This window comes from Pseudopipra pipra, chromosome Z (genome assembly GCF_036250125.1).
Source record: "Pseudopipra pipra isolate bDixPip1 chromosome Z, bDixPip1.hap1, whole genome shotgun sequence".
Classification (NCBI taxonomy): Eukaryota; Metazoa; Chordata; class Aves; order Passeriformes; family Pipridae; genus Pseudopipra; species Pseudopipra pipra.
Window position 1 is genome coordinate 38442844 of NC_087581.1, and position 10850 is coordinate 38453693.

A 10850-nucleotide genomic window follows, 5' to 3' on the forward strand; every position below is an offset into this window, starting at 1 on the left:
CGCCCTCGGTCCCGGGCGGGCACAGCCGGGTGGGTGCCAGCGCCAGGCCCCCGCCCCCCCGCACGGCCAGTACCACAGCCCCTACACGCCCCCAGTACCCCATCGGACCCCCAGTGCCCCACTCACACCCAGTCCCACAGCCCCCCCACATCCCAGTGCCCTTCTCAGACTCCCAATGCCCCCCTCACACCCTCGGGACACCTCTCAGACCCCCAATACCCCCCTCACACTCAGTCCCACATCCCCCCCAGATGCTGGTGCCCCCCCTCAGACACCTAACACCCCCCTCACATCCAGTCTCACATGCTGTTATGCCCACACCTGCTCCCCCTCACACCCATCACCTCAAACCTACATCCCCTCACGTCCAGTCCCACATCTCCCCCAGTATCCAACCTCAGACCCACAATACCCCCTCACACCCAGTGCCACACCCCCTTATGCCCACACCTGCTCACCCTCACACCCATCACCTTAAACCCACTTCCATACCCCCTCACACTCCCAATATGGCCCCATACCCCCAGTACCCCCTCATGCCCGGTCCCACACCCTCTTAAGCCCACACTTGCTCCCCCTCGCACCCCTCACCCCAAACCCACACCTCACTCCCACACACAACCCTGCTCTTACCCACCCCCTCACACCTCCTGACCCCCCCACGTACCCTCAAACCTGCACATCCACCTTCACTCACAACCCTCACACGGTCCCTCAGCTTCACAGCACCCACACACCCCCTCGCTGCCTGATCCCCAACCATTACACACCTTGCACCCCTCCACTCCTTCCCTTTCCCCCTGCCCTCCCTGACAGCACCTCCGGTCATTTCCCTCCTGGGCAGGAGTGTGGCCACCCCCCTCACAAGAGGGACAACACTGAGGTGTGTTTGCTCTGCTCAATCATCTCCTTCAGGTGCAGCGAATGCTAGAAACAACCCACCCAAGACCTTCTCCACTACCACACTGCTTCCCATCACCCAGGGCGTGGGTTTACTGGCCTAAATGGGAATGAGAGGAAGCTGAGCCTGAGGAAGTGCTTCCCTCAGGTATGCTTAAGTTTGACTTCTCAATAATTCTGGTCTAATTTCACTGGCTAAAATCCTGTGAAATTTCAAAGCACAGTCAAAGAACCTTCTTGATTTCCATGCAAGTTTAGGACACCTTCACAGAAACACAGACTGGTTGAGGTTGGAAGGGATCTTTGAAGGATATCTTGTCCAAACCCCTTAACAACCAGGAACACCTGGAAGCCACTTACCCACGATGACTTCTGACATTTCTTTACTGTCTCCAAGGATGGAGTCTCCACAACCTCTCTGGGGCAACCTGTGCCAGCACTTGGTCACCCTCACTGAAAAAATGTTCCCTGGTATTCAGAGGGAAACCCTTGTTCCAATTTATGCCTGTTGGCTCTTGCTCTGTCACTGCTGGAAAGGGTCTGGCTTTGTCTTTGCACCCTTCTTTCAGGTTGGTAAGACACCCCCCCCCCAGCCTTTCTCCAGGCTGACCAGGAGCAGCTTGTCTCAGTCTCTTCAGTTCTGACAAAGGTCCTGTGAGGTTCTCCTGGGAGGCAGTGGCTCTACTGAAATCCAGGTGGACATTACTCACACTCTCCCATCACAGGCCAGTCAGTTCATCACAGGAGATCATGGGGCTTCTCCAGCGTGACTCCCCTTGGAGCAGCCATCCTGACATCTCCATCACCCTGCTGTGACAGGACTTTCTGATGGTATCCCAGGGACTCCAAGGGTGTTTTGTTGGAACGCAGTGCTGTTACCTGCGAACGCTGTTTACTGCAGGGGCTGCAGTGCTGCTGTTCTGCGAGGGCCTGTTCTCCCTTTGAAAAGGCACTTGCTGCCTCCACAACGTCATCTCGGTATACAGGAAAAGTCAGCAGGTGAATGCAGCAAACCAAGCGCAGAGGTGGGAGCAAACTGACAGTAAAACTAGCCACCAGCTGCAAAGGGCTGTTTTAGGAGAGAGAAGTTTCCAGGAGGAATGCGAAGGAGATTTGTGCCATGCTATTTTTTAAAAGTCAGAATCAATGAGAGACCATCATGACTAAGAGCTGGACAAATGGTATGAATAAGCCACTAAGAAAAACAACATTCCAAGAGCAGGTTCCTCAGTTACTCTTTAACCTTCTGTTTCAAAAATTAAGTTGGGAGAATGCCCACAGATGTTTTGGGGTTTTTTTCCTGTGGTAAGATTCTAATTATCTTTGTTTTCTTTTCCTCTCTGTATCTCATCCACATTCTTAATACTCAGTCTTTGCCATGCAGCCTTGGAAAGGCATGTGCATTGAACACCCACTCTGCAGGAGGTTACTGCTCTTCTCAGACCTGTTGTTGGGTGAATTATATGAATTACAGAGGCAGTGTACACTTGAATGTCAGCACTCCTGCAGCTGAAACATCTTCACTTCTGCAGTTCCTGCAGCTCTCAATGTGCTCTTCCTTATTCCTCTGTCCATCCTTGCCTGCATTGTGCTGTCGTGTTTATGATAGCCAACATGAATCATTGACCAAAAAAATAAAAAAGTGTATTAAAGCAGCCCTTGGAAGACCACTTTTATGAAGATAATTAGAATTTTTTCTTATAAATGTCACCATGGCTACTTTTGGCTGGATATAAAAACAACTGTTGGTAACAAGTTTATGTTAACAGTGGAGGAGGGTGAAAAACCAGAGCAGGGAACACATCACTGCAGCACAAGTTTTATTATAAAACATAGAAGATGTTTGCATATGCACATGGCATATTTATCACACTCTTTGATATCCTTCTCCTACATTTCACTGAGACTTGGGCTAGATGGATATCTGCCAGGGGAAAGTTTTGTGCTCACAGAATTCTAACATGCATTTTAATTGACCAAAATGTTTGTCACAAATGAGTGGTTTAGGTCACTCAAAGAATCACCGGCAAAGATATTGGCAAAATCAGGTTTAATATAAAAGTGAAAGCGTGACAAAATTTGTTTGCAAAGTTCACTCTACTGCTTACTAGATAATTAAAGCACACAGAGAAAAACTGGACCAAAATCTAAAATCAATCAATCTAAAACTAAGATCAACCAGAAATTATCTATGTGGAAGCTGGGGTTGGGAAAAAGGTTAAGTATGGGAAAGGATAAGGATCAAAAGGAATAAGGGAGACCCTCCCATTGAGTTACAGAGTTCAGAATGGACTCCCCTGCCAAACTTAGTCCTGGATTTGACCAAGGGTTTAGGCCTAAAGGTTTTAACAGTACTTAAACTTAACAGCAATGAATCTATAGCCTAATTTAAACAATTTAACTGAAGATTCTATAGAATTTACTAAAAGCACAACAGTAACTAACTTATAGGCCTGACTTACTAATCTAACATACGGAAGAATCTGAGAGCAGCATTCCCAGCACGTTTGCTGTAGCACATTCTCACTTGCATGCAGACATGAAGTCTGTACATGTATGTACAGGTGAACTAACAGGTTTATTTCTGCCAAAAATCCCCCTCGAGCTCAGCGAAGGACTCATATTGGTGTCTTTGGATCGTCTCCAGGGGCAAAGGACTGAGCCTTGAGGAGTTGGGGATCAGCCCAGGCTCCAGCCTTGGTCTTCCCAGTGCAGCAAATTGGAGCATTCCTGGCCCCGAGGGGTCCTGTTCTGAGGGGGACGCTGACCTGGGCACAGCCCAGAGCTCCAGGATAGCTCCCAGGGTCTCACTTAGGACACTGTTAGTGGAGTTGCAAGAGAGTGGGTTTTAAGAGTAACTTTCCACCCTTGACTGCAATTCCGTTTGGTGACTTTCTTTGAAAGTTCAGTAACAAAATTGCTGCTCCATTTGGGTCAGGCAAGAAAAATAAATTTCCAAGGCAGTTCATTAAAAAACAGCAGCTCATTAGCCAGCACCCTACCTGGGGGCAGGCGATGTCTCTGATGAGGTTAAGAGCAGCTCAGCCCAGGTGCTGTACATCAGGGCCAAGGCCTAACGAGCACTTCTGAGATCACAGTGTGGCTGAGGTGGGTGGGGGTGTGTGCACTGATTCTTGATAAACTGTGCCCAAACATGGACAGGCAAGCCAGTGTAATAGTGAAATTAAAGAACATGCTTAGTTTCCTGGTGGCCAGCTCAGCAACTTGCTAGGAGCCCAGGGCTGGACTGCAGAGCTGGAGCCCAGGAGCCTTGTTTTGGGAGCTGAAGCCCCAGGCTGTGCACACCTGAGAGTCTGGACTGCCTCTGCTTGGCACTGCCAGGGTGTCTAAGTGCTACTTACCACAGCAGGGGATGTTTCCTGTGCCTTTGGGGATCCTGGGAATCAACTCCTAGCTGCTCCACTTTGTTTGTAGGAAAAAAAAATAAAAAAAGAACAAAAATAGTTTGATTTGATCTGAAAAAAACCCTCCTGGTTTTAGATTTTGCTTCCCAAGGGAAAAGGTAAACATTTTGTCATGTCTGTTTGGCACTGACCAGCCTTAGCCTACAATAGCAAGAACTCATTCAAATGAAGGAGGAGCCATGATTGTTTATATGTGTAATTACTTACCTATTAATGCATTGGTGTGTAAATTGTTGAACATAGTATAATGTAATATAAGTCATTCTAGCAATTCAATTGCTTTATTATGTATTGGTGCATAGAATTCTTTTGAAAACTGGAAATAAATAGAAAAATATAAAAGCATCATTAATTTTGTTTAGTTGTGGTGACTGAAAAAAACCCAACTAAACCCTGAAATTATTATTATCTACTCATTTGGTACCTTAAATACATTCTAAACCATTATGTACAGAGGCAGATGCTTTTGCTCCAACTGTTTGCAGAGAGAAATGCAGTAATGCTGTAAACAAGAGCGTTCTTAAAAATACTTCTATTAAATGTAACAGGCACAGCTGCTTGCTTGTTAAAAATCTTGAAGGGGATTAGGGTAGTGATGGAGAACCACTAATGGAGAGGTCTAAGAGAGAAGAGCTATCTCTTGTTTCAAAAATAATAAGCAAAACCAAACAGAAGGAATCAGGGCGCTATGAAGTGTCTCACAAAACCCTATGCGTGCAGTGTAAAATGTAGAAAAGTACTTTATTGTTTTGTTTACTTGAGTAATTTCGAGGCATGGCAGGTACTGTACTTTGCTAACAGAGTCTGTGGGGTCAATCACACCAAGTGAGACTACTGAGACAGCTTTCTGTCTGGAAAAATATGCTCTCTGAAGTGTTTGGTGGTTTATTGCTGATTGCTTTGATTAAAAAATGGAGTCTGTGTGCGAATTGCACTTGTGATACTTGCTGGAATGACTGGTGACAGAACAGGGGTTCTTCAAACAATTTTATAGAATAAACGTCTGGTTCTGTGGGCACAAGCATTGGCAACGCTGCAGAACACAAGTGCTTTGTTGATGCTGTGAATCAGAGGCTCATTGGATAACCCTCTTTTGCCAGTTCCTACAGTCTGTGAACATTCATTGAGCTTATTCTTTCTCCTAAATATGTTCATAAATTGTTGTTTAGATTACAGCAGAAAGTTGTCTGTACTCTTTGTAACTGTAGGAGTTTCTAAAGTAATATGAGTTACATACTAGAAAAAAGTATTGTAAATTATGCAGTAAAAATGGTGAAACTGCTGTGCAACAAAAGAAAAGGAATCTACATGATTCCCTCAGAAAGATAATCATAATTTGGTGAAAGACACTGAGTCAACACTCTGAAGAAATCAATTTTGACTGATTGAAATAGCAATATGCACAAAAGTACTCAGTGAGTAAAGAACTCCAGAAGAACAGGTTGACTTTTTATATGATAAACGACTGAACACACATGAGAAAAAATTTATGTAAAATTAATTAGGAAAAAAAATTATTTCTAAACTTAGGTAACTAAATTGATGAGGTTTTCCAGCTAGGACTCCTGATGGGAACAGATCTAAATTTTAACCTTTCTGAGCAGAGCCTAACAAGAGGAGGTAGAGCGATTAAAAGTTCCTTCTTGTACTTGTGAAAATGAACCTTTCTTTCAAGCTGATTTCACAAGAAATCATTTTCAGGAGCTTTTTTTTGACATGTTTGATGAGTTACTGATATAGCATTGAAAAGCCTAAAAGCTTCTAAAGTACTCCTTAGTACAACTGAACAAGCTCCAGTGCAATTCAGTGGCCCAATCTATTGTTTGGGATCTCCAGCAAAGGGCTGGTAATCCATGAACTGGTACAGCTGTCCAAAACCAACGTAAGTGTGCCCAGCAGGGTTTTGTGTGGAAAACTGTGAGTCTGGAGGAAGGATGAACATTAAAACGCTCTGTGTTTTGTGCAAGTGCCCATCTCAGTTAAATCAATGACATAACTTATAGCCAGTGGCTTCTATATAATGGTTTGCTTATTGAAAAAGACTGCTTAGGAACCAGCACTGGTACAAGATATTGATGTAGGGTTCCATAGGTAGTGGCCTACCATCCATTTCCTGCCCTCTCAAGTTCTGTATCTTTTTTGTTTTCACAGCAGCCATCACTTAACAAAATATTTGTTTTTATACCTAAAGCTTTCCTTAATTAGGCAAACATCTGGTCCCATTTCAAGAAAAACACTTCACCACCACTTCATTGGAAATAAGCACATACTTAAGAGACCTCTATTTGAAATACCTACTTTTCTTGATCAGCACAATTCTCTGAATTTCCGTAAATTTCCAATCCAATGTGACAGCTGAAGAGATGAGGGATGGAATGGAGAGGACCACAGTTTGAGGACTGAAGGTGATACGCAAAAGCTGTAGCCAAGACCATTAAATGATAAAGAGAGCAAGACAAGACTTACAAGAAAAGATAACCTACTTTAACCCACCCAATTTAATTGCAGATGAATAGGCAAGTTTTGCAATGCAGGCTCTTGTCCAAGTCACTTGAAAAAAGTCCTGAAAATGTAACTAGAACAGTACTCTGCCTGAGAGCTTGTCTATTTTTTTTCCAACCATGTCAATTAATCTAACAAAAGCCTTCTTGTATGGATTTTGCTTTGATGTTATGTGAAAGGAGATAGAATGATCTGCAGAGAACAGAGGATAGAATAACCCAGGATCACCCCAGAGCCAGCAGGAAACATGTCCTCACAACTGAAGACACAGGACAGAGCAGGTTTACCCACACGCAGTCCTAGAAGGGCATGGTGTCCACAGAGGGAAGCAGGAGAACACCAGCCTCAGGGCATTGGATGATCTGGAATGGGGGCTCTGGCTCTGGGATGTAGTGCAGGCACTTCAGGATAGCAATTCTAGCTGAAGATTTCTGTACGGCTGACAAAGGCAGTCACACAAACACCCAAATCCTGAAAGTCCTTCACTAACAAATTTCTTTTGTCACTGGGTCCTACTGGTGCTAAACCCCGCAGCACTCTGGAAGTGTATCCTTCGTAATTATAGCTACAGGGCAAACTAACAAGATAAGCCATGTAATCCTTCTAGGAAACATCAATTTCCTCTTCTCAGCTCTTTTCCTGTTTCCACTCTTCTGTTTCAGGACCTGCCATTTCAGATTTTCTGGTCAGCCTACCTTGACTTCGTTGGCCTCTTTCCTGCAGCCCACCTGGGCAAGCAGTGACAGCTAATCCACACCTGAATAAGGAGGGAACCATCACCTAATTCTGTACTTAACCAAGCCTTTTCACCTAATTTGTCACCTCATTTTCTGCCCTGATTAACACACAACCCACCCCTCAGCTTCTCCCCTTTCCAAATCAGCTGCTGCCTCTCTATGCTCCTGTCTCTTTCTCTTAGCCTAACTTTTAAATTACTCAGGATTAGTTTGGGTTTAGGTTTAAGTCTTTAGGAAATTAGCCATAGTCTGATGAAGACAACATGACTGTCTGTTCCCCATTAAGATCTCATGTCAAGTGCTCCCGGTGCTCTCCTCAGATAACCTGAATAAGATAATCATTGTAATTTTCCCCTTCCTGTTTTTCCCCTAGTCTTCTGCATAGATACTAACAGTATTCTGTTTGCTAAATTAGGAAACTTATTTTTCAGAGTGTACCTTTCTTTTCTACGGATTGCTGTCCATTGTAGAGATTTGTTGTTGGAATGTTCCCAGTTCTGACCCTGAATACACTGTGGCTGTAAAGCTACTGAAAACATCAGCTTTCTACTGCCAAATGGAAATCACTACCCACTGTCAGATAAGAGATAATGAGTAACAGATAAGCAATAAAAACATTTATGGTTTGTTTTTCACCTTTTATGAAGACCCTCTGGTTTTAGCTATCTTGTTAAAACTAGTATTATTCTTGAAAATTAAAATTTTAATCTGTTTAGAACAGTTTGCTCCCGAGAAAGCATGAATGAAGGGGATTAAATTATACCTGTACTAGACTTTTCTTGGTGATTCGTAATTATACTGTCACTCATGATGCTATTCATTGCACTTAGCTGCATGGAACTGGGGAAAAACATGACATTTTCCCCTGTACTAGACATAATGAGAATCTATGGCTTTTCAAGGAATCATTCATCAATGAAGTACAGAGATAAACAAAACATGGTGAAGTTGTATTTGGAACCAAGGATATTTTTTTTCCCTCAAGCCATAGTATAAAATATTCATTTTTCTGTTGGGAAATATAAATGGGGAGGTAGCAGGTGCCAGGTAACCATCCTCAGGAAATAAATCCCTGACAGCAAACAGAATGTATGTGCTTCCTGAGCACACAGACTCACACCTTTCTGCCTCTGTCCATCTTGAAACATCAGCATCTCACCTTGTAGTGTCTGTCAGTGGGGTGAACACACTTATTTTGGACCAAACTTCACTGTAGTCAAATGCATTTTCCTACTTCTCAGCTGAGATCTGTGTATTGAAAAGCTGTGGTACAAAAAGTGCTGTCCAAATGTAGTGCTTCTACTAAAAACCAAACCAAACAGAAATGCATCTGTTTGGCAGAGAGACACGCTGAAGTAGGAAACTCAAAAGTCTGCATTTCCACGAACCACAAATTAACTTAATTTGTTGTCGAATTTGACAAAGGAACATAGTTAAGTGTGGAGAGGACTAAGTCAGTTCACAAACAGTCAAGAGTAACCACTTATGTTCTCAGCAGGCTTGTTTTTGCATCCAGGTTAAGTTCTTTGCAATCAAAATCATTCTACAAAATGAACCGTATCTCCTGCAATGTATGCTTAGGCAGAAATTTTCTAATGGATGTTGGTCTCTGCATCACAGTGTAATCCAACATTGTATGAAGTCTTTTCTTCCATTTCTAATAAATGTCAGTTTTCCTAAACACAATACTTTGCAAAGTGTTTATGCAGAGCTTTCAACACTGACTTATAACTGGTATGTTTTAAATGCTTTCAGGAAGTTATTCTCTTGCCAGGGTCACTGTGACTTATATTTAAAAAAAACCCCCATGACATCTCCCTGGTAACAGTCTCTTTTCTCCCATTCAACAATGTGCTGTCAATTTAAAACTCAGGAGACTTCTTCCTGCATTATGCAAGCATAAACTTGCTTTTATCGATCGATGTAATATCAGCACACATGGAACAAGAAGATCAATGATGGTAAGTACTCACAGTTTCAAAGGAAACAGAGAAAACTGAGACAACCCAGAACAGATGCTGCAAAAATTATCTTTTTTATCAGCTAAGTGTTATAAATTGCTGTGAAAAATTCAGGGGGTGCTCATAGCTGATATTCTAAAGGAACAGCAGCACAAATTATTACACTGGCTGTATTTAATGAAGATGAAACTGGACTAGACTATCTGCTTATAATCTGTATTTGTCAGATAGACTATTCAAAAACACAGTGACAAATTAACTGCATCTTTACTGGTAACAATTGGCAGAGATGTAGGAACACAGACTGTTTAAGGAATCAATGTGTATGTTCTTACACTGTGAGGTGGTGGCGGTCAGAGGCACAGCAACTTTTTATGAGAGGAGCAAAGCCTCCTCACAGGTGTGAAGTGAGCAACACGTTAAAACCTCTTTATCAGACTATACTGGGTTTGTGTGGCCAGGTTTTGGTCCCAGGGGGCTGCAGGGGTGGCTTCTGTGAGGAGCTGCTGGAAGCTTCCCCCATGTACAACCAGCTCGGAGGCAGCCCTGCGGCTGGCCAAGGCTGAGCCCATCAGCCATGGGGGTAGCACCTCTGGGGCAAGTTAAGAAGGTAGGGAAAAGCCTGTAGGGAACAACAGCAATCGCAAGAGGAGTGAGAATGTGAGAGAAGAGCAGCCCTGCAGAGCCCCAGGTCGGTGCAGCAGGAGGGACAGGAGGTGCTCCAGGAGTCAGAGCGGAGGTTACCCTGCAGCCTGTGGCGAGGCAGCTGTGCCCCTATAACCCCTGGGGGCCCATGGGGGTGCTGTGACCCTCCTGAAGCCCTGAAGGACCCCACATCAGAGCAGGGGATTCCTGAAGGAAGTTCTGATCCCGTGGGAAGCCCTGCTGGAGCAGGCTCCTGGCAGGACCTGTGGCCCCATGGAGAGAGGAGCCCACACTGCAGCAGGTTTGGTGGCAGAACTGGGGACCCTGTGGGGACCCACACTGGAGTGGTAAGAAGGAGCAGTGCATCCCTCAACAGCTGCCTGAGACTTCCAGGCTCCCTTTCTCTTGTTGGGCTTGGTTATCCTTCCCTCTACACCAACAAACTTCAAAGACTGCTATAAAGCTACACAACACCCCAGTCAAACTCGGGAGGATTGACTGGACATTTTGAACCACGAGCTACTCAAACCCTTGGTTTCAGTAGAAATGCTCTGACACAGTCTAATGCCTTTCATTAGGGAAGTGTCAGAGATACTGCCATGGACTGTCAGATCAATGCAAGGTCTCATGCAACCTTTGTTATGGAATTGCTCAGACCTACCTCTTCATGCTGCAGACCA